General features: G+C 31.8%; 1 long non-coding RNA gene across 1 annotated transcript; it reads right to left on the bottom strand.

Annotated features, from left to right (window-relative positions):
* Window positions 1–4,998: 4,998 nt before the first annotated feature.
* LOC140442933 (uncharacterized) lies at window positions 4,999–8,352 on the bottom strand. The gene is made up of 2 exons (XR_011951177.1): window positions 8,157–8,352; window positions 4,999–5,255 (listed from the first exon to the last, which is right to left on the bottom strand). It is a non-coding gene; the product is annotated as an uncharacterized lncRNA (long non-coding RNA).
* Between the last annotated feature and the right edge of the window lie 16,286 nt (window positions 8,353–24,638).

The raw sequence follows: 24,638 nt of genomic DNA on the forward strand, positions 1-24,638 counted from the left end.
CAAGTTGGTCATTCAGAATTATGTCAATTTGATAATTTATATAGATTCTATTAAATATAGCTTAAGGCTTTATTTTGGATGTGAAGAATTTGAAATTCGTCATTTGAAGAATGATTATGATCTAGATGGTGAAGTGCCTACGTAGAGTCTGTTTTTCTATTATTGAAAGCCATTTTATGTTCTGCTATACGTTTGATAAAAGTTCTATCAGTTTGACCGATGTAAGTTTTTGGGCAGTCGCCACATTTAAGTTTGTATATACTACTATGGAAGTGCTTTTTATTTTGACTCTTGATGTTTTCTGTGATATACATATTTACCTAAGTTGTTGTTCTAAAAGCTGGTGTCATTCGTTTCTGTTTTAGGTTTGGATATTTTTGTTCCTCTCTGTATATGGAATCGATCAAAAGGTACTGGATTTTTTTCTGCTGGTGGAAATACTAATTTAAGTAATTTAAGGGCTTTAAGGTCTTTATTTGTTATGGCTTAAGCTTAAAATCAAATCATACTTTTTGAAATATTGTTTCTATTCAAAAATGTAGTACCTAAGTACAGCTTTTACACAACAGTGCTAGTTTGGTCAGGGTGTTTGTTTATTATGATGATATTTCATGTTGTTGTATGTTTATTTAGTTTGTTTGTCGTTTATTAAATTGTTAATAATAAATATCTGTTTGTAATCTTTAAATTCGTAAAAATTTTATATGTATGTATATAAAAATGTTCACTATTCCTTTAAATTGTCCAAAACAAAACTATTTTTGTATATTGACTAAATAAATTACATTCTATTCTATTATATACCAATCCTGAATAGACCAGACCTTCACGGAATACTGCAGGGACTTTGGAGGAGTACAGAAGTACAATTCCTTCAACTGATTATAACTCATCAAACGAAGAGTCTTTTTAATCTAAAACACAGCATCTATTATCTAAATTAAGAAAGAATTCACGACGTTCGAGGTGACTGGTATAGAGGACAAAAGAAGCAATTAAATATACTTATGCACCGATTTTGGGATGATGTCTAAAACAAGAAAACGTTACATGATTTTGCTAGAAAAATACTGCTCACACCAGTGATCTGCGGCTTACTATGGTTGAAGATGCTATTGATATTCTTGTAACTGTTAAGCTAGAAACTCACGCCGATGTAAAAAAATTTAATCGTGCAGGAAAATCTTTTACATTTCCTGCAGGACCATGCTTCCTATCCCATACGCTTCCCATATAGTAATTAAGGAGGTTTTAAAACAGTTTTCTTGTGGTATGTTTCGGTAAAAATTATTTTCTGTGACGTTACACCACAATTCTTTGTAATGAAAATTACATTTTCCATAACGTTTCGATTTTCTTTCCGGGAATCATTATTTTAAAAAAATCATTAGATTTAACCTGTAGATAGTTATAAATTGGCCCTAAGTGGCAAAACCAATTCACTATATAAGCACACAAAGATCAGAATTTGATATTAATCCCAAGGTACAACACATCTTAAAAGTCTACTCAAAATATAGCTATTTGTCTACAAGACTAAGGGCCAAATAACCCAAGTGTCACATTGGTTTTACAACCCAACAAAATCTAATAATATTTAATTTACAAATTATTTTGAAAGCGATTACCAGATTTCACACAAAAAAAATTCCAAACATCACATAAAATTTAATTCTCATTACAATTTATTATGGTTTAATTCCAAATAAAATAATATTTAACGGCAGTAATTAAACGAACGGTTTCCGAATAGATGGATCGTCAGAAAAGGAGCAATCGAATGGCCTCCGAGATCACCGGAGTTAAATCTATTGGACTATTTTTTTTTATAGCCTAAATGCGTTGTTTATAAAACAAAATCTGACAATACTTATGAACGTAAAAGACGAATTACAACAACATACCATTTAATTTAACCAGAAGTATGTCAAAATTATAGAGATGGGTTTCCAAACTTTTTTTATTACTCAGAACTAAGACATTTTGGAAAATATTTATTACAATATAATTGCTTTACAATTATTATACTTATTGCAGAAAGTTCTTATTAGTTCTATAGCTTTCGAACGCGATTTTTTGTCAACTGCGGTATAAAAAGTATTAAATGAGGTCACCGTTGGAGTAAAAATTAATATCTTTTAAAATTATGTTCTTACTATTCCTTTTATTATTTACTATGGGATAAATATTAACAGTGGCTTAATTGTAAATTGTCACCTTGTATATTGTTTCTATTAAATTCGTATACAGTTTTGGGTATTAAGTGCTTCATTTCTTTTTAAACACAGATAATGTTTTTATTGTTTCGTGATGTATAACCAAAGATTAAATTTTTCAGAAAAAAGATTGATCAACCTGTTGTTTGTCTACTTATACCTATATAAACATATCTATGACTAAATGACATATGTCAACGCTGTGTTACCAATAAGAATGTACAAGATAATTACATTCGCAGAAATCTAGGACGCATCTCCTGAAGACGGGGCACATATCCACAAGAAAATACACATCAGTAACAAAAAGCATCACCCACTTAATCACCAAGTCACCAATACGAATCCAGCGGGAGAAATCAGTCACCGGTTAAACCCTTTCATGCTAAAGACAATGCAGCACATATATTGGAGGTTATATCTGAGCGCGGCGTGTTTTTCGTCGGCTTTTGCGTGATTTTTCCGATAATTTTCCGCAAGTTGGTTGTCAGAAGGCGCGACTGATACTGTAAGGGCTAACGGCTGCGCCCGGGTGTAGCCCCCCACCATTTGTTCCGGGCGTGCGTGATGAGGGCGTCGGGATCAGGACACAGGACGAGAAGGAACGTTCCACAGGATGCAGCTGATCCGAGATGGCAAAGGCGTTTGATGCGATGTTATTGCTTTACGGATCGCTTGCTGGTGCATTTATGGATTGAGGGGGATTTCTTATTTTTAACTGTTTTATTTGTTCTCAATTTTTATTATTTTGTAGGATTTGTCAAAAGGTTACATAATAATCAAGGGTTGGGTGCAAAGTAAATGTGTTGGAAACTGGGTCACGCAAGGCGGGAATGTGATTTATGAGCATTTTAAATTGTAAGTCTTCAAATAATTTGTTCTAATTTTTGAACCCAATGATTGGAAAATATGATTAAAAGAACAGTCATTTTATTTATTATTTCAGACAATACAAATTTATTACCTGTTCTGATATAGAACTTTGTAATTTACCATTTGTTACGTTAGTTTTTATTTTGTTTTTCATTTTTTAGTTTATTATTTTTTAAGTAAATTTTACATAACTAATAAATACACTAATTCCTCTGAGTGGTATTAAACTTTTCGTCTTCTTCCATCGACTCAATATTCGAATTATTTCGTACACTATAATTCACTTTTTGGGTAATCTTCCTCGAAGAAAATGTTCTTTTCGATTAGTCAATCCTTGATTTGCCTTATCATTTGATAATGAGTAAGAGAGAGACAGAAGATATATTTTCTCTTTCTTCCTCTCTCGAATATAAAAATGTTATATATCCTTTTGTATATATATTTAATATTATATCTAATATATATATATATATATATATATATATATATAAATATAATATTATATATATAATAAAATATTTATTAATATTATTATTTATGTGATATGTTTTGTATTATTTATTAAATGTTATAATTATATTAGTCTTTTGTATTTCAAAATAATAATCTCAATAAATCACTGTATGACCCAGAACTGTCAATTTTGAAACACGTTTTTGTCATGTCCTCGGTAGTATAGTAGCCAGTATCCCAGCCTGTCACTCGGGAGACCGGGGTTCGATTTCCAGTAGGGGAGGACTTTTTTATTAATATTATTACATGGTAAATTAAACACATGCGTAAGTAGACAAGTTATGTATATTATTTGTCATTTTTAAATACTTATGAATATTGCATTTTAATTTGCATTGTATTATTATATTGAATTATGTTGCAGTATATTGTATTGTATTTTTATATTAATAACAAACTAAACAATGAATTTTACTGCAGAGTATGTGTAAAAAAATTTTTGCATTCAACTCCTTTCATACATATATGAAAATAAAAATATACATTTTCATCAAAATATTGATTCAATCCTTCATTTACTATACTCCTATTACAGGTAAAATGTTGTTTATTAATTGTTAGTAAGTTGTTATTAATTCTGTTTCTCTTTCTGCTGTCTTACTTATAGCATTACATATGTAATGATTGTGCAGATTGACTCCCAAATAAATTTGTAACGGCGAATGCGTGTATGGAAGTGTAACTTCTACCGGCAGTCCCACTGGACTGCCACACCTGTTTTTTTTTTAGGAAATCAAATTTGCGAGAGGGTATGTCGCGTTATCCAAAACGACAAGGTTTTCTTAGTTTTTTGGCAAGTTTGGAATTAAAGTCTTCTTAATTAACGTCATCTTCTTCATATAAATCCTAGTCCATTTTGTCGTTGTAATCACGGTTCCTTTCTTGACAGGGAAAGTTATTTCGCCACATGCCACAAAACCTGTTTTGATTTCTACATAAAGAAGAACAAAGCGAGGACGTCTTTGCGTTGGAGCTTTTAGTCCAGTAAAGAGCCCTTTTATGAAGGCATCTTGTGGATTTCTGATCATTGTGTCCCCTCCATTTCTTTTTGACTGAAGTACCGACGTTAGTTTAAAACTCATCGGTATAAATAAGGTTTACTTTTTCCTTTTGTTTTTACAAAATACAAACATTATTAAAAAAAAATGTTTTTATTTTGAGAACGATTTCCGAAGTGAAAATTGAAACGTCAATAAACGTACTTTAACCGTTAATTGTGGATTATTCCCATTAAAATAGTAATTACTTTAAAATGTCACAAGAAAATAGCTTCAGAACAATATATGTTTTCTGTATTATTGTAAACATTTACACAAAACAATAATCATACCGTAAACTACTAATTTAATAGGTAATTGGAGAGAGAATAAATAAATAATTTAATAAAACGAAAATGTCTTATTTTATTTCTGTTTATTTTTAATAAAGATTCTTAAAATATAACAGCAACAAATACCAATACATTCGGAGAATCGGTTGACGTGACGGCGGCAGATTATCAGTTGCATTCGCAGTTCTTGTCCGGAGTGCATCCGCCTCCCGCCTTCCCTTGCAGCTTGCACAAATTGGCACAAAGTGCTTCACCCACGTTTAAATCCAACACTTGAATGGGGTTGAGAATGTCACAAGCCAATCTCTTTGCCCGGCTATGATCTGGAACAAGACGGTGGTGGTGAGAGAAAAAAGAAGTTATGAATCACTTGTAATACGAGAGATGTTTCTGGATATATATTGTATAAATACTATATAAAAACGTTAATACGATTTTGGTGCATTTACAGACATTTCTTGCTCTTGTCTTTAAAGATAAGAAAATGATAATATTAAATATATAAAAAAGATAGACAAGGCGGTTTGTGTTTTGGGGCAGGTAAATCGGATATGATCTTTTATTTTTACTTTAATCGCTTAATAATATTATTAGAAAAGAGACTTTTACTATGCGAGAACATTAAAAGATAGACTAAATTTTTTATTAAATAATTTGTGAAAAAAATTCAATTTTTTTCTCCTTTCCATTGTTATGTCTCGGCAGCTTTGCTATATTTCATAAAAATTTTGTGAAAATAAACAACTTTTCAATTCATTACCTAAAATTATTATTATTGCAAAATTAGCAAAAATCGTTAAAAATAGGGCAAAAATCACTTTTGTTTTAATAATCTTCTTCAGGAATTTAAAAGTCTCATAAAACAACATTCAAAATGTACCCAAAAAATCTTTTTAATACAAAAAAACAAAAACCAAACTTCAGCACAATCGATTAAACAGTTTTTGCTAAATACCTTTGCAATCCTAACTAAAAAAATTATTAAATTTTAAAATTAGGCAGAGTATAATATATTCTGTCAATATATTCATTGTTTACGAGCCATTAAGTATAAATATAAAATCAAGTATCGTGCAGTGATTGAATTTTTCTTTTAGAGGGTTTAACAGTAAAGAAAGTTTTTGAACGAATTTTGAAAGTGTATAAGAACCCTTCGCCTTTAATTAGTATAGTAGAAAGATGGGTTGCTCAATTTAAACGCAGTCGTAGAAGCCTTGGAGACGATTCACATTTAAAATAAAAAAAAACACCAGAAATCGAAGAAAAAATACAGGATATCGTATTGGAAAATCGTCGAGTGACTAAAGGAGAATTCAGAGAATACCTAGGCATCTTATTGGACAGTGTAAGTAATATTTTGACTAAAGTATTGGGTTTCAGAAAGCTGTGTTCACAATGAGTGCGGCATTCTCTAACAATGGAACAAAAACCTATTTCAATGGACTTTTTCAGTAACATTTAGAGCATTTTCGAAAAGAGCAAGTGGAATGTGTGAATCTATTTATCACTATAGATAAAACTTGGGTCTGTCACTATGATTTTAAATTAAAACAAGAGCTTGAAGAGTGGTGTGAACCTGGTTCTTTGGCTCCGAAACGAGTTCGTGTCCAAAAATCGTCCAAGAAGGTGTTCTCGTCAGTTTTTTGTGATACAAAAGAAATTTTGTTAGTGAATTACCTGCAAAATGGTAAAAGAATATATTCTGAATAATATTGTAATCTTTGAGATTAGCTCAGGGTAAAAATTCGTAAAAAAAAGCCCAATTTGCAGAAGAAAAAGATAATTTTTCATCAAAATAATGTGTCATATAAACATTTTGACTATGGCTAAAATTCTTGAAATGAAGTTCAAATTATTAAACCATCCATCGTATTTACCCGATTTGATCCCAAATGACTTACATTTGTTTTAATACCTAAAAACACTTATGCATGGAAAGTTTTTTTTCTCAAATAATGAGGTCATAGCAGCTGCGAAAGCGTATTTTGCAGGTTCCTTACTTCTGGGATCAAATTTGTTAGTAGTAATCTTATTGGAATAAGTGTATTGATATCCATGGAGACTATACTGAAGAATAAAATGTATTTTAAACCATAAAATTGTGTTTTTTTTATCGGTTATTTATATTAACAGAGTAAAAGAAGAAACAGATGCTATAGTCTCACTAGTAAAAGCAAATACAGAAATGAACATCGAGAAGGTATACAATATTAATTTAAAAAGAAACAAAAAAAGATAAATCAACCGAGGATGTTTTAAGAAGGTTATAATAATAAGCATATAGATAGTAAGTTTATTTATTTATGACATTTCATATTTGAGTTCGTCTCAGAACCATGATTTTGGTTTTTAAAGGCGGCTAGTTTTTTTTGTAACACTTTTACAACAGTTTTTTGTTAATTGTAATTAATAACATCTGCAACAGAACAGGGTCGAGTGCCTTGCTGAGGTGTACAGATATAAAAGTGGTGAGAAGATCTACGTGGAATAAGACAATAGGTACTATACATTGAGCCCTTTAATTTTTAAAGTGTACTCTAAGAATATATAAAGGCTCCGATAACGGCAGCTTTTATTTTCTGAATGTAGCACTTTTAATTAACTTGATAAGTAAATAAGAAGATTGTGGAGCTTTATTATTCTATAAATATTTTCATGTCTCTACACACCTTAAACGCAATCAAAAATAGAACTTAGTTTTGACCTAATTACAGACCACAGTGCCATAATAATAACATTATACACAGTTATAATATACAATCAACAGCCATTAAGACTATCTAACAAAAAAACAAACTGGTAACCTATGACGGAACGAAGACTTAAGAGAACTTGGACAGAACACCTGGTTACTTAGGTGAAAATGGGGAACTGTCGATGAACGGTACCCAAATTAAGATAATATTGTTATATTGTTATTACATTTATTAATTACTCAATGTACATTTAGAAATAAACCAAAAAAAATGTCTCTATACAATTTACCACTGTTTTTAAAGTTTAAAAAATCTATTAGCTGTGAAAAATGAGAAAACAAAGATAAAAACATAAAGAAAATGACAAAATCATTACAGGAAATGAAAAAATATGTAAAAAACAAAACATAACTAAAAATAAAAATTAGAAAAGCGTTGTCAAAAAAATTTTTTTAACTCAACGTTCAAAATGGCGTAAAAGATTGAGTAGAGAAACATCAAAAAAATTAATATGATTTGACTACTTACCTTCTATATCCTCTACTCCACTAAGACTGGGAGTCGGCGTGCCAAAAACTTGAAAAATGATAGCCATTACTATTAACAACACACCAAAAAATTTCATTTTAATACTTTTTTATGTATAAATTTGATTCAAACAGTTAAATCAATATCAGGAGTCTGATACCTCTGTGCTTTTCTGTCGAATCCATCAGCTTTTTATACAACTAAATATTGGTCGTGTGCGTGCAGATAATAATTTCGAAATTATCTAAATTTGAAGACCCAACCGTTTAATTTTTATTTAATTCAAATAAAATACAAATACGCATCCGAAATTTATTGCGATTATTAAACTGTAACGAGGTATTATATTGATATGATTATGATTTTTAACATAATAAAGTCGTTCATGTATCTTACAATTAGTTGAGGTAATTGAGGCTTGTTTAAGAGGGAATCTCATGATGTGTATTGTATTTTTTAACAATATATTGGTAAAAAATGTAACATAATAGCAAAATATTGTAATTATGTCTTTAGTTATTTAATAATAGTTTTTCAAATTAATATTAATTTTGATTTTTTTTAAATATCAAAAAATCATGGTGAAGCTTTAGTTTACTAAATATAGCATACTGTATATGCACTTGTGGTAATTATTGGAAAAACGTGTGTCTTTTTGGTACATAATAGTAATATTTATATTTAAAAAATTATAATTAAATTCTACATGTATATTGTGTTCAACTTCAGTTTCGTGATATTATTTTAAAGCTATTTTCTTATAGCATCTTAATGTAATTACTATTTTTATCGGGAATAAGCTTCGATTTAGGTTTAAAATAAGTTTATTTTTGTTTTGATTTTCACCTCGGAAATCGTTTTAGTTCCGTATTTAGAAATGTATTTTCCTTATTGTTTTTTATCTAAGACTAACGTGTCTCGACAACTTATAGTCATTAACACGGGTACAGTTTACAATTATTATACATATTTTATATACAAGCATTTAATATGAACAATTTTTTTTGTGGAGAAGTTGAACAATAAACCTTATCACTGTTCGTTGTTTATATTAGCTAAATTAAACACGTTTCTTTTAAAAATTTAAGAACACTGTCAAAACAATTTGAAACACTTACAAACGTCTTCTAAACTTCCTTTTAGGTTGTGCTTGTTTCCAGAAGAATTATACTGGCAGCAATCCATTATCACGTGTTTGATGAAAAGAAGGTATAACAGTAGTAGCATACTGCAGGGTTTTCTGATGCCATAAGGTATATATACCAAATAACTGATTTTTCTTTCCTATTTATAGAGGACATATTAACTTATTAAGATAAGTTGGATTAAACGTCATGCAGCTTAGTTTTTGTTTTATTACACAGGTCTACTCATGAGCTGAGGATTTTTTGTTTTATCAATATCTTAAGATTCGTATAAGTTTGGACCTATTTGAAGGCTAAGTCGGAAGAACATGCTGCTTTAGCGGCCTAGTCTGCTTTTTCGTTTCCCAAAATACTAACATGAGTCCAGAGCATTATGACTTTTATTGTGTGTATTTCCTGGACTAGTGGTTTTTGGAAAAGATGCATCTTATGGAATGAATCGAGAAAAGAGAATCAGTACAAATGGCAATTGTTCTGCTTTCATTTGAAGTAGGATGTAATAAAGTCTTTAATACTTGCAGTACTCCATATAATTATGAGGTGTAAATACTACAACTTTTAGATAGTCGCACAAAGCTTATTGTCGTCGTTATTATTGACACATTCCAGTCACTACAGTCTTCTTTCTTGGACGCATCGCTGTACAAAATTTCATTAAACTGTGTTAAGTTGAGGATGTTTCGGAAGGATTTTCTAAGAATTAGGTTTGTGGTTTCTGTTTTCTCAAATCTGTATAAATCTTAATTGAATATTGGGAGATTGTGCATCCATGGAGCTGTCTTGGGGGTATAAATAGATGTAATGTAAAAAGTTCATGAAATCTAATAAAGAAAATAATATTTTCCTTATTTGCTGAATATATAAAACACTAATACCTTCAGGAATGGTAACAATACCGTTTTCTTGGTTTTTTTTTATTCTTTTTCTTAAATATTTAGTAGTCCTGCTGTTTTCTTGCAGGACCTTCTGCTCTCAATCTTTCCTTCCATTATCAACTTTAGAAAGTAATATCTATCGTGTCTGAGAAAGTATCCATAAAAATCTGTTCCATATCCATGATATTTTATAATTCTTTCTACGAGCGTAAGTTTGAGATCTTAAAGAGCGGTTAATAAAACTATGATAGTCTTAATGCTTGTTGGATTACATAAGGAGTTAAAGAAGAAGTTTGAGATCATTTATAACAAAAAAACGTTCGTTTTTTTACGAAAGCGTTTAATGAGTGTTATATTCTGCTTTGCATCTCTTGATCTGATAATTATTGGTTTTCTTTCTGTCACAATCTATCTGTCAAAGTTTGATAATCTTAAAAATAAAAAAGACGGTTTAGGTTTGATTTCGTTTCAGCCTTCTACCATTCGCTGATATGGATATTTCTGCCTTTTGGCTTCTTTAGAGTGAACTCATGGTAAGCTATAATGAAATAAAACCTTCTTCGACTATAAAAGTAAATATTTGAAAAATACTTACAAACAGACGCTCCAGTGACATCTACTAATGAGAAATGTCGCAGTGTCGCCGGCATATCAGATGTTATTAATGATTTTTTTAATAACTTTTAGACCTTTATGTATCTGATATAAGGCCATTGTAAAAAATTTTTTTAATATACAGTTGTGGTAATCTAAAACCTGCAAATAGCAGGCATAATTAGTACGAAAAAAACAGTATGAGGATGTTCTGTTAATAGAGAGAGACCGAATATAGTATCAAATAAGTACCGACACTAGCGGACCAACTCGACATCGAGTTTTTTAAATGAAATTTTTATTTTGCGACAAAAATTAAGAGATCAATACAAACAATATAAGCAAGAATATACATAACATTCATCAATAATAATGCAAATAAAAAGTGTATTAAATATCACGAAATATTTCGTCGAAAACAATGTTTTTTGTTACAATGTTATCATTTAGCAGTTAATTTTGCATGCTGATCACGAATCCGGTGTCAGATTTGCTCTATCTTGACGTTTTATGCGCGTTTCGGGTCACTTCCGGTGTCGGATCGCAACCGGAAGTACATATTTAGATTCGTCTCGACAAGACCTTTCGATCCATATATACATTGTGGGGTCTAAAACTTAAAGTAAATTTTAACTTCCGGTCATCTCAAAACCGGAAGTGAATTTTTGTACCAAAAGTATATCGTGGCAATCTCATACGTAATACTAATAATATCCCGAAAAAATATTTTAATTATCAATATGGTTTTTGAGTAAAGTGGTGGACAAGAAAAGGGCTTAGCGTTTTAGTATATAAGATACGAGCTTGTTCTTAAGACCCGTTAGATAGAATTCTAGTTTTGTCAAAATGACATTCAGTTTTGATAACGGAAAAGTCAAATATACGTTTATTTTTTCATTGTAATAATTCTAATTTTATTGGCAAAAAAACAGAATAAAGAAATTGATATTTTAAGTTGGGAAAATGGTTTACAACTGAACATAAAATTTAAATTATTTAAGAGTATTACTTTGGAAGTAGTACTGACGACATTATAATCGGTAAGTTTTTGTTTTTATTCGAATGCCCTTTACCAATAAAAACTACAATTCACATTATTTTTAAATTTGAAAAAACTGGTTGTATCAATAATTGTAGAAAATGCGATAGTAACGAAGATGAAAATCAACCAGCTTGTGCAATCAATAGAGAACGGTAACAGCGTGAAACTGCCGTATGTAGTCTACTAGCTGAAATGAAATCAATTTTTTTTATTATGACAGCACTCCAGTTTCAAGAGAAACTGGTATTATTGTCAGAACTCTACGAAGTTTAATACCATTGCTACAAATTGCAACAAATTCAGTTCATTTTTCCTGCTGAATATGAACGACAATTAATATTTTGTGAGGACACGATGGAACGTACTACTCGTGACAAAGATTTCATGAAAACACTCTTGTTTAGAGATGAGTCTTCTTTTTCTTTTACTGGCCATCACAATCCATCTGTTACCGTAGGGTACTCTACAGAAAAAAAGGCACATAAGTGTTCTGTGTATCAAAAGGTACCATAAAAATGCCACCTCGTTGTCCTGATCTTGCACCATTGGACTTTTTCATATGGGGTTATATAAAGCAACAAATTTACATAAACGTTGCATCCTCGATAGTTTACTGACTTATTAATAGTGGTGTTTTCCTTTAATTAACTCTCTCTCTTAATATAGGTAACCAGATCATATTAACATAGTAATATATGTTTTTCTTTTAATAACAAACATATAAAATTAGAATTTGGTGTTTATGGATAGTAAACTAAATGTAACACCATACTTACCATTTTATGGTTTTTCCTGGTTTTTTCCTCATTATTTACTATGGAATCACTAGCAGGAGAATTTTACTGTCATCATGGCATTTGGTTGTCTTTTTAAAGACGAATTACATGCTATGATTTTTTCGGATGGATATTCTCAATTTAAAGTCGATTTCATGTAATCGAATGAACTGTCTTACATAAAGTCGTCTCAGGAACGCAACTCAGCAGTATTATCAATATCATTTTAAAGTCGTGAACTTGAAAATGTATTATATATGCCTGAATGTCAGTATAAATGAGTCAGATAAAATTAAATTATTAGAAGAATTTTTTCACAGTAACAAAAAAACAAAATTTGTTTAATTTACTAATGTTTGTATTTTGAGAGCGATTTCCGAAGAGGAGATTGAAACGTCAATAAACTTATTTTAACCTTCAATTGTTGCTTATTCCATCAAAATAGTAATAACAGATTGAGTTGGTTACACTAAGCCCTTGGCAGTTCGTACAATGCTTTCTGTGGCCTTTATGTTTGTATAGATTGTGGATATATGCAGTTTTGCATTCTGCTCATCGTCATTTAAGAATAAATTAGAGGTATAAGCCAAGAGCTGAAATATTTTGTAGGGCCATATTTAATCAGTTTTATGGATACTCCCCCTGGTCCCCGAGCCTTCCTATTTTTCCTTCCTAAATCTTATCTGATATCTATTCGAATAATCGTGACTTCGGCATTACAGTTTTCTAGTCAAGTAACAAAGAATCTTGTTAGTTAGTTTCTATTAAATTTGTGGTTAAATTAACTGTCAAAGCATTTTTTTCATCGCAGTTTGTCATTCTTTTCAAAAACTAATATTTTTATCATTTTTAAAAGATATTTTTGTCGATTTCAGAGCGACAGTACTTAAAAATCGGGTGGGGACATTCTACTGGTAAAAAAGAACAAAAAGTGAATATAGATCCATGTAGCCAAACAATCTGTCGACAAAAGTTACTCACACTGTATTTGATGTATATACACAGAGAAAATTTGCTTCCAGAATGATTTTGGTATTAGCAATCAATATATTACGAATCCGGTATGAGTAAAGTAATTAACAGCTATTTTAAACATTATTAATACCACTTTCATTAAGGCTTCAAAAAGATTTGAATCAATACATTTGCCCCAACTCCAATTCTACAATTCCAAATTCGACGGTACTCCAATCAAAATCCAAAACAAACAAACAATCGGGGAACGGAAAGTGATCGCTCGCGATCATTCCATCCAGCCCTAAAATCGCATGTTTTACACCTCCACTCACCGGCAATTGTTTTCCCAACTTCTCTCTAAGCCTACTGCTACTCAACCGAATAATCTATATAATCTAGTATGCGAGGGATAATTGCAGCTAATTAAACCTGATGAGATGTAATTAAAAGTGAATATTAAGATCAAAACGGCGATGTATTGTGTTAGTGGAAATGAAAATCGATAGATGTGTGTTAAATAACTAAATTTCCCTGCAGAAATACATTATATGGCAGAAGAGAAGGTAGGGTAATAAGTGGGTTAATAAAATAAGAAGCACTAACCTTCATTCGAATGAAAATTAAAATATAGTCCATTGTTACTAATATGGTGTAGATAATCTATATTGTTCAGTAGGGTCGTCAACCAGCAAAATCCCTGTGAAGTACTAAATACCACTCCTAAAAAAAATAGAAAAACACCCAAGAGAGTATTAAAAATTGGTACATGGAATGTTAGGAGTATGTATGATCCAGGCAAAATGCATAATATAATACAAGAAATGCAAAGATTAAATGTCGACATTCTAGGCATTAGTGAGGCAAGGTGGCCAAATTCTGGCAGTTTTTCGACAACAAATGGCATTGTATATTACTCCGGAAACAGTAGTACCCAGCACAGACACGGCGTAGCAGTTTTCGTATCTAAGTCTATGATGCAGTCGGTCATTAATTTTACTCCAGTATCAGATCGGCTCTTATTTCTTCAATTACAAACAAACACAAGTAAACTAAATATTATACAGATCTATGCACCTACTGCAGATAAATCCGAGGACGAAATTGAACAATTCTACGAAGAAATCAATCAAGTATTAAAATCGACGAAACCACGAGACATCACCGTAATTCTAGGTGATTTTAACTCAAAAATTGGTAAAGGAAAAAGTGGAAAACATGTAGGAGAATACGGACTCGGTAAAAGAAATGAACGAGGTGACAGACTACTTCAATTCTGCCAGGAGAATAACATGATTGTATCTAATACATTCTTCAACTTACCAAAGAGAAGACTTTATACGTGGAAATCACCCCAGGACAATGGCGAAAGAATAATTCGAAACCAGATTGATTTTTTACTGATAAACGAACGATACAGAAACTCCTTAAAATCCGTTAAAGCTTACCCAGGCGCAGATGTCTTTTCAGACCATAACCCTCTAATAGCGCAAATGAGTATTAAACTAAAAATATTGGAGCAGAAAAGAAGAGCAAATCAGATAGATGTCAGTCATTTATGTAACCTGGAGGTAAAAGAGAAACTGCAAAAATGTATTAATAATAATTTCAAAATACTTCATGAAAAAGAAACATCTCAACCAACGAACAACATAGATAAAAAATGGCAAAACGTAAAAATGGCGATAACAGATCCTGTGAAGAAAATTCTGACTAAAGAAAAACCAAAAATAAAGCAAAGGTGGATGACTGATAAGATCCTTCTTCTCATGGACAATCGGAGAATAATGAAAGGAAAAAACGAACAAAGGTATAAACAAATACAGAAAGAAATCAAAATAGAAATCAGAATAGCAAAAGAAGATTTTTATAAAAGAAAATGTGAAGAAATAGAGCAATTGCAGGCAAAACATGATATTTTTAATGTACATAAAAAAGTGAAAGAACTTGCAGGTACACAAAAACGTAAGCAGCCAAATACCCTGTATAATGTCAACGGAATCATAATAACAGAACTAGAAGAACAGTTGAAGACATGGAAAAACTATATTGAAGAACTCTTTGCAGATGATAGACAACAATCTGAGCTAAGTAACATACAAGGAGACGAAGGTCCAGAAATAACGGAAGAAGAAGTAATGTACGCACTAAAAAGAATGAAAAATGGTAAAGCCCCAGGTCCAGATGAAATACCAACGGAAATCCTTAAACTAATAGAAAAAGACTCGATTCACATTTTAGTTGAACTTTTCAATAGCATTTATACATCAGGAAAAATACCACAAGAATGGCTTTTATCCACCTTTGTTACTATACCAAAAAAGATAAATGCCAAACAATGTAGTGATTACCGTACAATCAGTCTGATGAGCCATGTACTGAAAATATTTCTGAAAATTATACACTCTAGAGTACACAGAAAACTGGAAATGGACATCAATAATACCCAGTTTGGATTCCGAAATGGACTTGGAACAAGAGAGGCGTTGTTTGCACTGAACGTTATGTCTCAAAGATGTCTTGACATAAATCAAGATGTATTCATGTGTTTCATAGATTACAACAAGGCCTTTGATAAAGTGCGGCATGATCACCTAATCAGACTCCTGACAGAAAAGAATTTAGATAAACGAGACATCCGACTAATAGCAAATATGTACTACAATCAGAAAGCAGTAGTGAGAGTAAAGAATAATACCACTGAAGAAATTGAAATAAAGCGAGGTGTGAGACAAGGGTGTATACTGTCACCAACCCTGTTTAATCTCTATTCCGAAGACGTAATGAATAGAACACTTTCTGAGCAATCCGTAGGTATTAAAATAAATGGTGTTAGATTAAACAATCTGAGATTTGCCGACGACACCGTTCTGATCGCAGAAACACTTGAAGAGCTACAGACATTGGTGAATAAGATAGCAGACTGCAGCGAAGAATATGGACTATCTTTGAACATAAAGAAAACTAAATTTATGGTAATATCGAAATCAACACAAAATGTCCAAAATTTATATTTACACAATGAAATTATCGATCGAGTTAGCAAATACAAATATTTAGGCACTTTTATAAATGAAGACAACGATAGCTCAGCAGAAATCAAAATAAGAATAGAAAAAGCCAGATCCATATTCACTAAAATGAAGAGAGTGTTCTGCGGAAGAGATTTGAGCCTTGAAATGAAACTTCGCCTGATGAGATGTTACGTACTTTCTGTGCTGTTCTACGGAATGGAGTCATGGACATTGAAAAAGATTGATACCAAAAAATTAGAGGCATTTGAACTGTGGATGTATCGCAGAATCCTGAGAATATCATGGACCGAGAGAGTCACAAATGTCGAGGTCTTGAGAAGAATGAATAAAGAAAAGGAAGTCATATTTACGATCAAAAAACGAAAACTGCAATACTTGGGACACATTACAAGAGGCGAAAGATATGAACTGCTTCGAATAATTATGCAAGGAAAAATAGCAGGAAAAAGGTCCATAGGAAGAAGACGAAACTCCTGGCTAAAGAATCTACGGGAATGGTATAGCTGTAGCAGCAACGAATTGTTTCGGTCAGCAGTTTCGAAAATACGTATAGCCCTGATGATCGCCAACCTTCGGAACGAAGATGGCACTTGAAGAAGAAGAATCTATATTGCGGTATTTTAATGGTATTAGAAAATTTTAAATGCATTTTGTAAAACTAATATTTTGTTTTGTTGTTCAAACAAAATCAGAAATCAAAGAAGCCCTAAAAAAAATGAAAAATAATCGAACCCCGGGTGAAAACGAAATAGTATCAGAAGCACTAAAAATTGGAGGGGATGTATTACTTGAAAAAATTAAACAACTTTTCAATATCTGCCTTCACAGCGCCAATATTCAAACAGACTGGAACAACGCTACTATGATTCTATTACACAAAGCAGGAGACCAAGCAAATTTAGAGAATTTCAGACCGATTAGCCTCCTCAGCCATATATATATATATATAAGTTGTTTACGCGAATACTAGTTAAGAGAATGGAAAGAAAATTAGAGACTTATCAACCAAGGGAACAGGCAGGATTCCGAAAAAGTTACAGAACAAATGACCATCTACAAGTTATAAAAACCCTAATAGAGAAAGTGGGGGAATACAATAAACCTCTAGTTCTAATATTTATCGATTTTCACAAAACCTTTGACACAGTTGAGCTAAGCAAAATATTACAGGTGCTTAAAGAATGCAGGCTAGATTATAGATATACTAAATTATTATACAAAACATACCTGCAGGCAACAACCAGTATCAGATTACATACTAACAGTAATCGCATAAAAATAGAACGGGGGGTTAGACAAGGAGACCCAATGTCACCTAAACTTTTTAATACGGTACGAGAACATGCTTTTAAGAATTTGGATTGGATGACAAAGGGAATAAAAATAGATGGAGCATATCTAAACAACTTACGTTTCGTTGATGATATACTTATAATAGCTGAAGATCTAGGTATGGCAAGAGAGATGGTACAGGAACTCGTTGTGGCTACAGAAAGTGTAGGTTTAAATATAAATATCTCGAAAACAAGAATCATGACCAATTTGGTACCCAACCAGAACATCAGTATTGGTGGGAAAGAAATAGAACTCGTAGATAGATATAAATACCTAGCATAAGAAATTATTATTGGCAGGGATAACCAGACTCATGAACTGAAGAGAAGAATTGGCCTTGGGTGGGCAGCATTTGGAAAACTGAGAGAAACTTTTAAAAGTGAGCTGCCCACATGCCTAAAGAGAAAGGTATTTGATCAGTGCGTCCTCCCCGTCTTGACGTACGGAGCAGAAACACTTTCCTTAACAAAAGCAGCAGCTACCAAACTGAGAGTCACGCAGAGAAGAATGGAGCGGTCTATGTTAGGAATAACTCTGCGAGACAGAATAACCAACGAAAACATCAGAAGAAGAACCGGAGTGACTGACATCATCTAGAAGATCATCATCATCATCATTCAATCTTCACTTATCCACTGCTGGACATAGATCTCCCTCATAATTCTCCATCTATTTCGATCTTGTGCCTCTTGCATCCAATTCCTATGACAACGTTTTAGATCGTCAGTCCAACGTGTTGGTGGACGACCTCTGCTTCGGTAGGCATCATCTCTTGGTCTCCATTCCAGTATCCGCTTTGTCCATCTATTATCTGTCATTCGAGCCACGTGACCTGCCCAGTTCCATTTTAGTGTTGCTACTCTCTCTACTGCATCAGCCACTCCTGTTCTTTGTCGTAGCTGACGATTTGGGATCTTGTCTCGTAGTGAAACGCCCAACATAGCACGCTCCATCGCCCTTTGACACACACGGATCTTTTGAACTGTTTAGAAGATAGCCATACTAAAATGGATATGGGCAGGACACATAGCCAGAATGACAGATGGGCGATGGACAAAGAGGTTATTGGAATGGAGGCCAAGGAAAGACAAGAGAAGCGTCGCTCGACCACCTACAAGATGGACTGACGATTTAAGAAGACTCAATAAAAACTGGATGAGAGCGGCGCAAGATAGACGGGGTTGGAAACATGAGGAAGAGGCCTATGTTCAGCAGTGGACTCTTGAGGCTGGATGATGATAAATATTTTGTTAAAATACGTTTATTAAAGTTTCAATTTCCACCTCGGAAATCGTTCTCAAAATACAAACATTAGTAAATTTACTAATGCTTTTAAAGACTTATTAATTATACACTTATACTATTAGTTGCTTTACTTAGTACTGTGCTCATTAGTTATACTTTCTTGCAATTTGCGATCAAGTCATTTTTTTCAAAAATCAAAAAACAGTTTAAAATCGGCACGTGATATGCTTAAGATGTTTTAAAGATTTAGATTACAGGTAAATTCTATGCACTATTGACAAGAAACAAGGAACAAGAATAAACCGCGAAATGCTATAATTATTTTTAAAGACAAAAACAGTTAGTGACGGCTACAAAAGCATTAACAATAAAATCAACTGCTAATACCAAAATTATTTACATATATACCAGTTGGGCAAAACACGATAATTATAAATTTATATATGTATATCTAGAAAGTTGAATATTCCAGTAGCTAGCGGCGATTCTACCTTTCCACCTGGCATCGATGTCCTTTCCGTGCGATTCAGTCCACGGCTCCATAAAGTGTTTCGCGAACACAGATACGATCTCTCAAAATACGTTAAATATTTAATGAATATAAAGTAAGTTAGTATCAGGCGATTTAAATTGCAAAGTGGCCCTAAGAAGGATCTAAATTGATTTTTATTCTTGGGGTAAAGTCTCCCGCGAGATATTCCCGTCGAGTGACTTGCTGAAATTTTTGATAAATTAGCCGAGGTGGCTTTGGCTCTGGCGGCGGCAAATATTTTGCTGTCTGCGGCACTACGTTACGAAAGGTTAGGGCCTCCCAGGGTAGAGAAACCGAAATAAAAATAATATGTTAGGGTATAATAATATATTTATTTAAAAAACTTCGAAATAATTCCTGAAGACATGGTTTTGTTAGGGTTCATAAAAATTTTCTACTTTTTAAATATAAAAAAAGTTGAAAAAATCTTGTACATGTTTTTTAAAGGTTCCAAAAAGTAAGCTAATGACAAATCCTTGAAGAGCTGCAGCTGATTGGGCTTTGTTTTCTTTTAATCCTTTAAGCCGAAAGTTTATTATGATGAACTTTTTTAAAGTTTTTTCCGATAATTGTTTGGAATACTATAGTTAGTACATCAGTTACTAGATTTTGAATATATTTTTGTTTTTTCTATAAAAAAGATGTTGCTCAACCATTTTACCAGAGTTCAATCAAGGAATAATTTTCATGCTAGTTTGTCTGGTGCATATGGTATACCTAATGATAAAAAGCGTATTAATAATGGGTATAGGTCTTTAAATAATACCAAAATACTGCACAATATTGTAATGATTAAACAAAAATATAATAATAAAGATAATAGTTCAGGTATTTAAATGATATGGTTTAAAACAATCCAAGCACAAAGCCACTTTACAGTCTAAGCACTCTATAATACTGCGTTTCTCTAATCCCGTTTTTGAGCACTGCTGGCATCGTCTTCGCGTAGTTTTTTGCGGCAAATGACCAACATTTTGAAAATACTTCATGTTCAATGGCCGTTTAAATTTTTTTTTTGCAGAAAAATCTTTTATATGACTGGTAACCAATTCAGATCTATATTCAAGGTGAGATATTGCTTATTTTTTACTGTTACTTTGTTACTAAGGGATTCTTTACAAAGTATGTAAGAATTTACTATGGATGCGTCAAAAAGGTAATAAAATAACTTCTTCCACCATCGATGACTTTTCCAAGCTACTGAGTATGTTTTCTCGTTCTCCAATGTTTGATGTTCTACTCCATCAATGTCACTCCATTTTTATTTTTCTGTCATCTACTAAATGTGCTTTTGGAAGTTATTTTCATGTTTGTCTTACTGTTCCACAACCAAAATGATGTAGTTATGATAATTTATCCATGCGAGGAAGTGTGGTAAAAAAATTGTCAAGGTACAAGAAATGCCGCCTTTATTCCAACACTTTAATTAAATTCAGTATAACTCTTTCCCCTAGAGTATTTTTATTAATCTGTTCAGATTCTTTACCCTGATATACCTCAAAATTAATGAAGTAACTTGTTTCAGCACATGCTCCTCTTGCTGGGTTTCATTAGCATTGGCAACCATACTTTCATCAATTGAGTATTTCTGCTCGGAGAAAAAAATTCCATAAAGGTTTTTTTATTTTTGAATAAGAGGTGTCCTTTTGTACAACACATCCAAAATGGATATATCTTAATATTTTAAGAAATCTCTTTAGAGGAAAATATTAGTAACACTTTTATTATGAAAATTTGGATTTGCATACCAGTATTTTTTGATAAAGGGTAAACAATTAAATTCCTAGGAAAGCTTTCAATTTTTCAAAGAATAAATCTAAATTTTTGTTGGCTTTAATAGCATATAAATTTGACTGTTCTACAATGTATTGTTGTAAGTTCTCATTGAAAGTAAGTCCCCTTTAATCTCAGAATGTACAGCTTGTTTATCCCTTATTTCATGTAATAGTTTGGCTGACTGTTCAGTTGTAAGAACCCAGTCTTCCAATACTGTATATCAGACTTGTTTTTGGACATCTGAAAAAAGCATGCAAGTTGGGGTATTGTGGAAAATATTTGCTCAGAGCAAATAGATTGGTTCGTAATGTATGACGAAAATAATTTTCTTCACTTTTGATATATATTTTTTATTTTAAAACTATTATATATACAGTGATGAGTGTCTTACCACCCGGCAAAATAGCGGAAAGGATATAAGACAGATTAAGTTGTGAGATAGTACAAGATAAAGCTAATTCTTAGACGAGGCTATTTTACTTCAGTCATAATTATACGGATGACCTCGAAAATATTTTATTTAAATAATTTTTGATGTTAGAATAAATGATTGAATAAATTAAGATATATTATAGTAAAAAACATTAATTAGTAGCGATTTTAAATTATAAATCTTTAAGTTTATTTAATAATAAAAATAACTCAACTGAAATATTTGACTAAACTAAAGGTCAGTATGTTTTGTCCGAAAACAATTATTGTATGTGGAATTGGTGTAATAGTTAGAGACGTGGTCTATTGACAAGAATATTGGGGTTCAATTCACAGCAAGGATAAAATTTTTGTTTTACTCAGTCAAAAAATAATAGAAAATATGATACATATTAGGTAACAAGTTTTCGAAAAACTCATTATTTACAATTTATTCTTATTCCAATGTTATAAAATAGAAATACAAAATAATTCAAATTCAATTCCAGTTTTACAGTCTTCAGTTGTGAATGCAAAATAATCCGGTGAATCTCGGTGCTAATATCAATTCCTCTGTACAGGTAGATTTATAGCCCTCTGTCCTCTGTACAGTTTATTTTTGTAGAATTTTTACTTATTTAAACATTCTTTAAACGTTCTTTTAATTTTGAAGAATTTTTACTTTGTTTTCAAAGTACAACGATACTGATTTTTCAATAAGATATTTATGTTTAACTTTAAACACTTTAAATAATCACTATTAATTTAATTATTTTATTCACATTTTTACTTTATTGTGGTCAATAAGTTTTTACTTTATGCCAAATTAAAAATGGAAATACGTCACACAAACGACGTTACACATAATAATTATGACCGAGGTGATTTAGCTCGAAGCTAACGTCTAAAGGTGTCTAAAGGTGACTATCCATAGTGGTAATGTAATGTAATGTAAATTATAGGTTTCTACCGATTATTTCCCACCTCTACGAGTTTCATCTCTTTTTATTTCACAAGATAACTGTGTTTTCTATCTCTTACGTTAAAAAGCCGGGTGGTAAGACCATCGAGCAAAAAGACAAAAGAGGGAATCTAATCGTTATGAAAAGGAGACCAAAAAAGTGTCCTCTGATGGCGGACATATCCGGAAATGCGAATGCGCCAAATTTAAATTTCATGACACTTCACAATAATCATACAAAGGTGTAGGGGTTCTAATTTATCTATTTATTTGTTATATTACATAATAGTAGTATTACATAATATTAATACATAATACACTTTCTTTAACACTAGAACATAATAAAGTTTTAATTAAATAGTAACAATAATAGTCTAAAATGTGAAACAATTGTTAAAAAACTTCAACAGAAAATAGAAATAATCTTTCATGTGACAGTTGGGATAAACAATAACATCAGCAATAACATAACCCAACTAAATTTGATTTCTTGAACAAGGAAAGAGTCTCTCTTTCCTTGTTTAATGTGGCCTCTCAAGATGGCACTTCCTGTCTAACAATATTTTTGCCCCCACTACCTTTACATTCCCTCTTTTGTCTTTTTGCTCGATGGGTAAGACACTCATCACTGTATAGAAATATATTATATATATATATATATATATATATATATATATATACATATATAAATCTAACATATAAGCCCCTGGCTTCTAAAAACTTGGTTATTTATCTCCATTTTTTTCGGTCCCTTGCTATCTCTCTCCAATTTCTCACTCCTATTTCTGACAAGTCTTTACTGCTTCCAACCATTCCTTCTTTGGAAGTCTTTTTTTTTTCAAATTTCTTTCTCCTTCAGTATTGTTTCAACATTTTGATTCTCTGGCATTCGTATAATGTGACCAAGCCATCTAGCTCTTTGGGCTCGTATTTTTGCCATAATTACTGGTTTTCCATACATCCTCATTATTTCTTTATTTGTTCGTCTTTTTCTGCCGTCTTTATTCCTCTTAAGATTTTTTTTAGCACCTATCTTTCCCAGATCTCTACTTTTCTTCTCTCCCTGCTTGTTTATAATCCACTTTTCACTGGCGTATACCACTGTGGCTCTGATTACTATCTCGTAGACTCGCAGTTTATCTGTTCTTGGGAAATTGTTTGCTTTTAGTAATGTATTTAATGACCCCATCGCTCTGCTTCCCTTTATTAATCTTTTGTCTATCTCTTTTCTTCTTTTCCCGTGTTCGTTATGGTTACTCCTCAGTATTCAAATTCTAACACGTTTTCAAAACTCTAGACACTCTCTGCTCCTTTCATTTTGATATATTTGTTATGTCTTCTCTCATTTTCATATATTGCATTTTTGTTTGGTTTATTATTAATCTGCATTTTTCGCTTTTTCTTCAAATTTTTGGAAAACTTTTTCTAAATGTTTATTAAGGCACTGTTCAATGCTATTGAAAATAGTCCTGTTTGTACTTATATTTGACCTTCTTACGATTAGTTCTAATACTAGGTTAAATACATTTGTTAATAGCGGACCCCCTTGTTTTAAACCTATATTCACTGTGAACTGTCTGGAAAAGCTTCTTTCATTGTTACCCTATTTATCGTGTTATCGATATCGTTTATTTATCGTGTTCCTAAGCGTCATTCTCACTAGCCTTATAAGCTTTTCTGGTATTTCTAATGTTCTCATGGTCTCATATAGCATCTTCCTGGTCTAAAACCTTCCTGGTATCCTTCAATCACTTTGTACTTATATTTTATTCATCTTTTCCTAATAATTTTTGCAAGTATT

This window comes from Diabrotica undecimpunctata, chromosome 6 (genome assembly GCF_040954645.1).
Source record: "Diabrotica undecimpunctata isolate CICGRU chromosome 6, icDiaUnde3, whole genome shotgun sequence".
Lineage (NCBI taxonomy): Eukaryota > Metazoa > Arthropoda > Insecta > Coleoptera > Chrysomelidae > Diabrotica > Diabrotica undecimpunctata.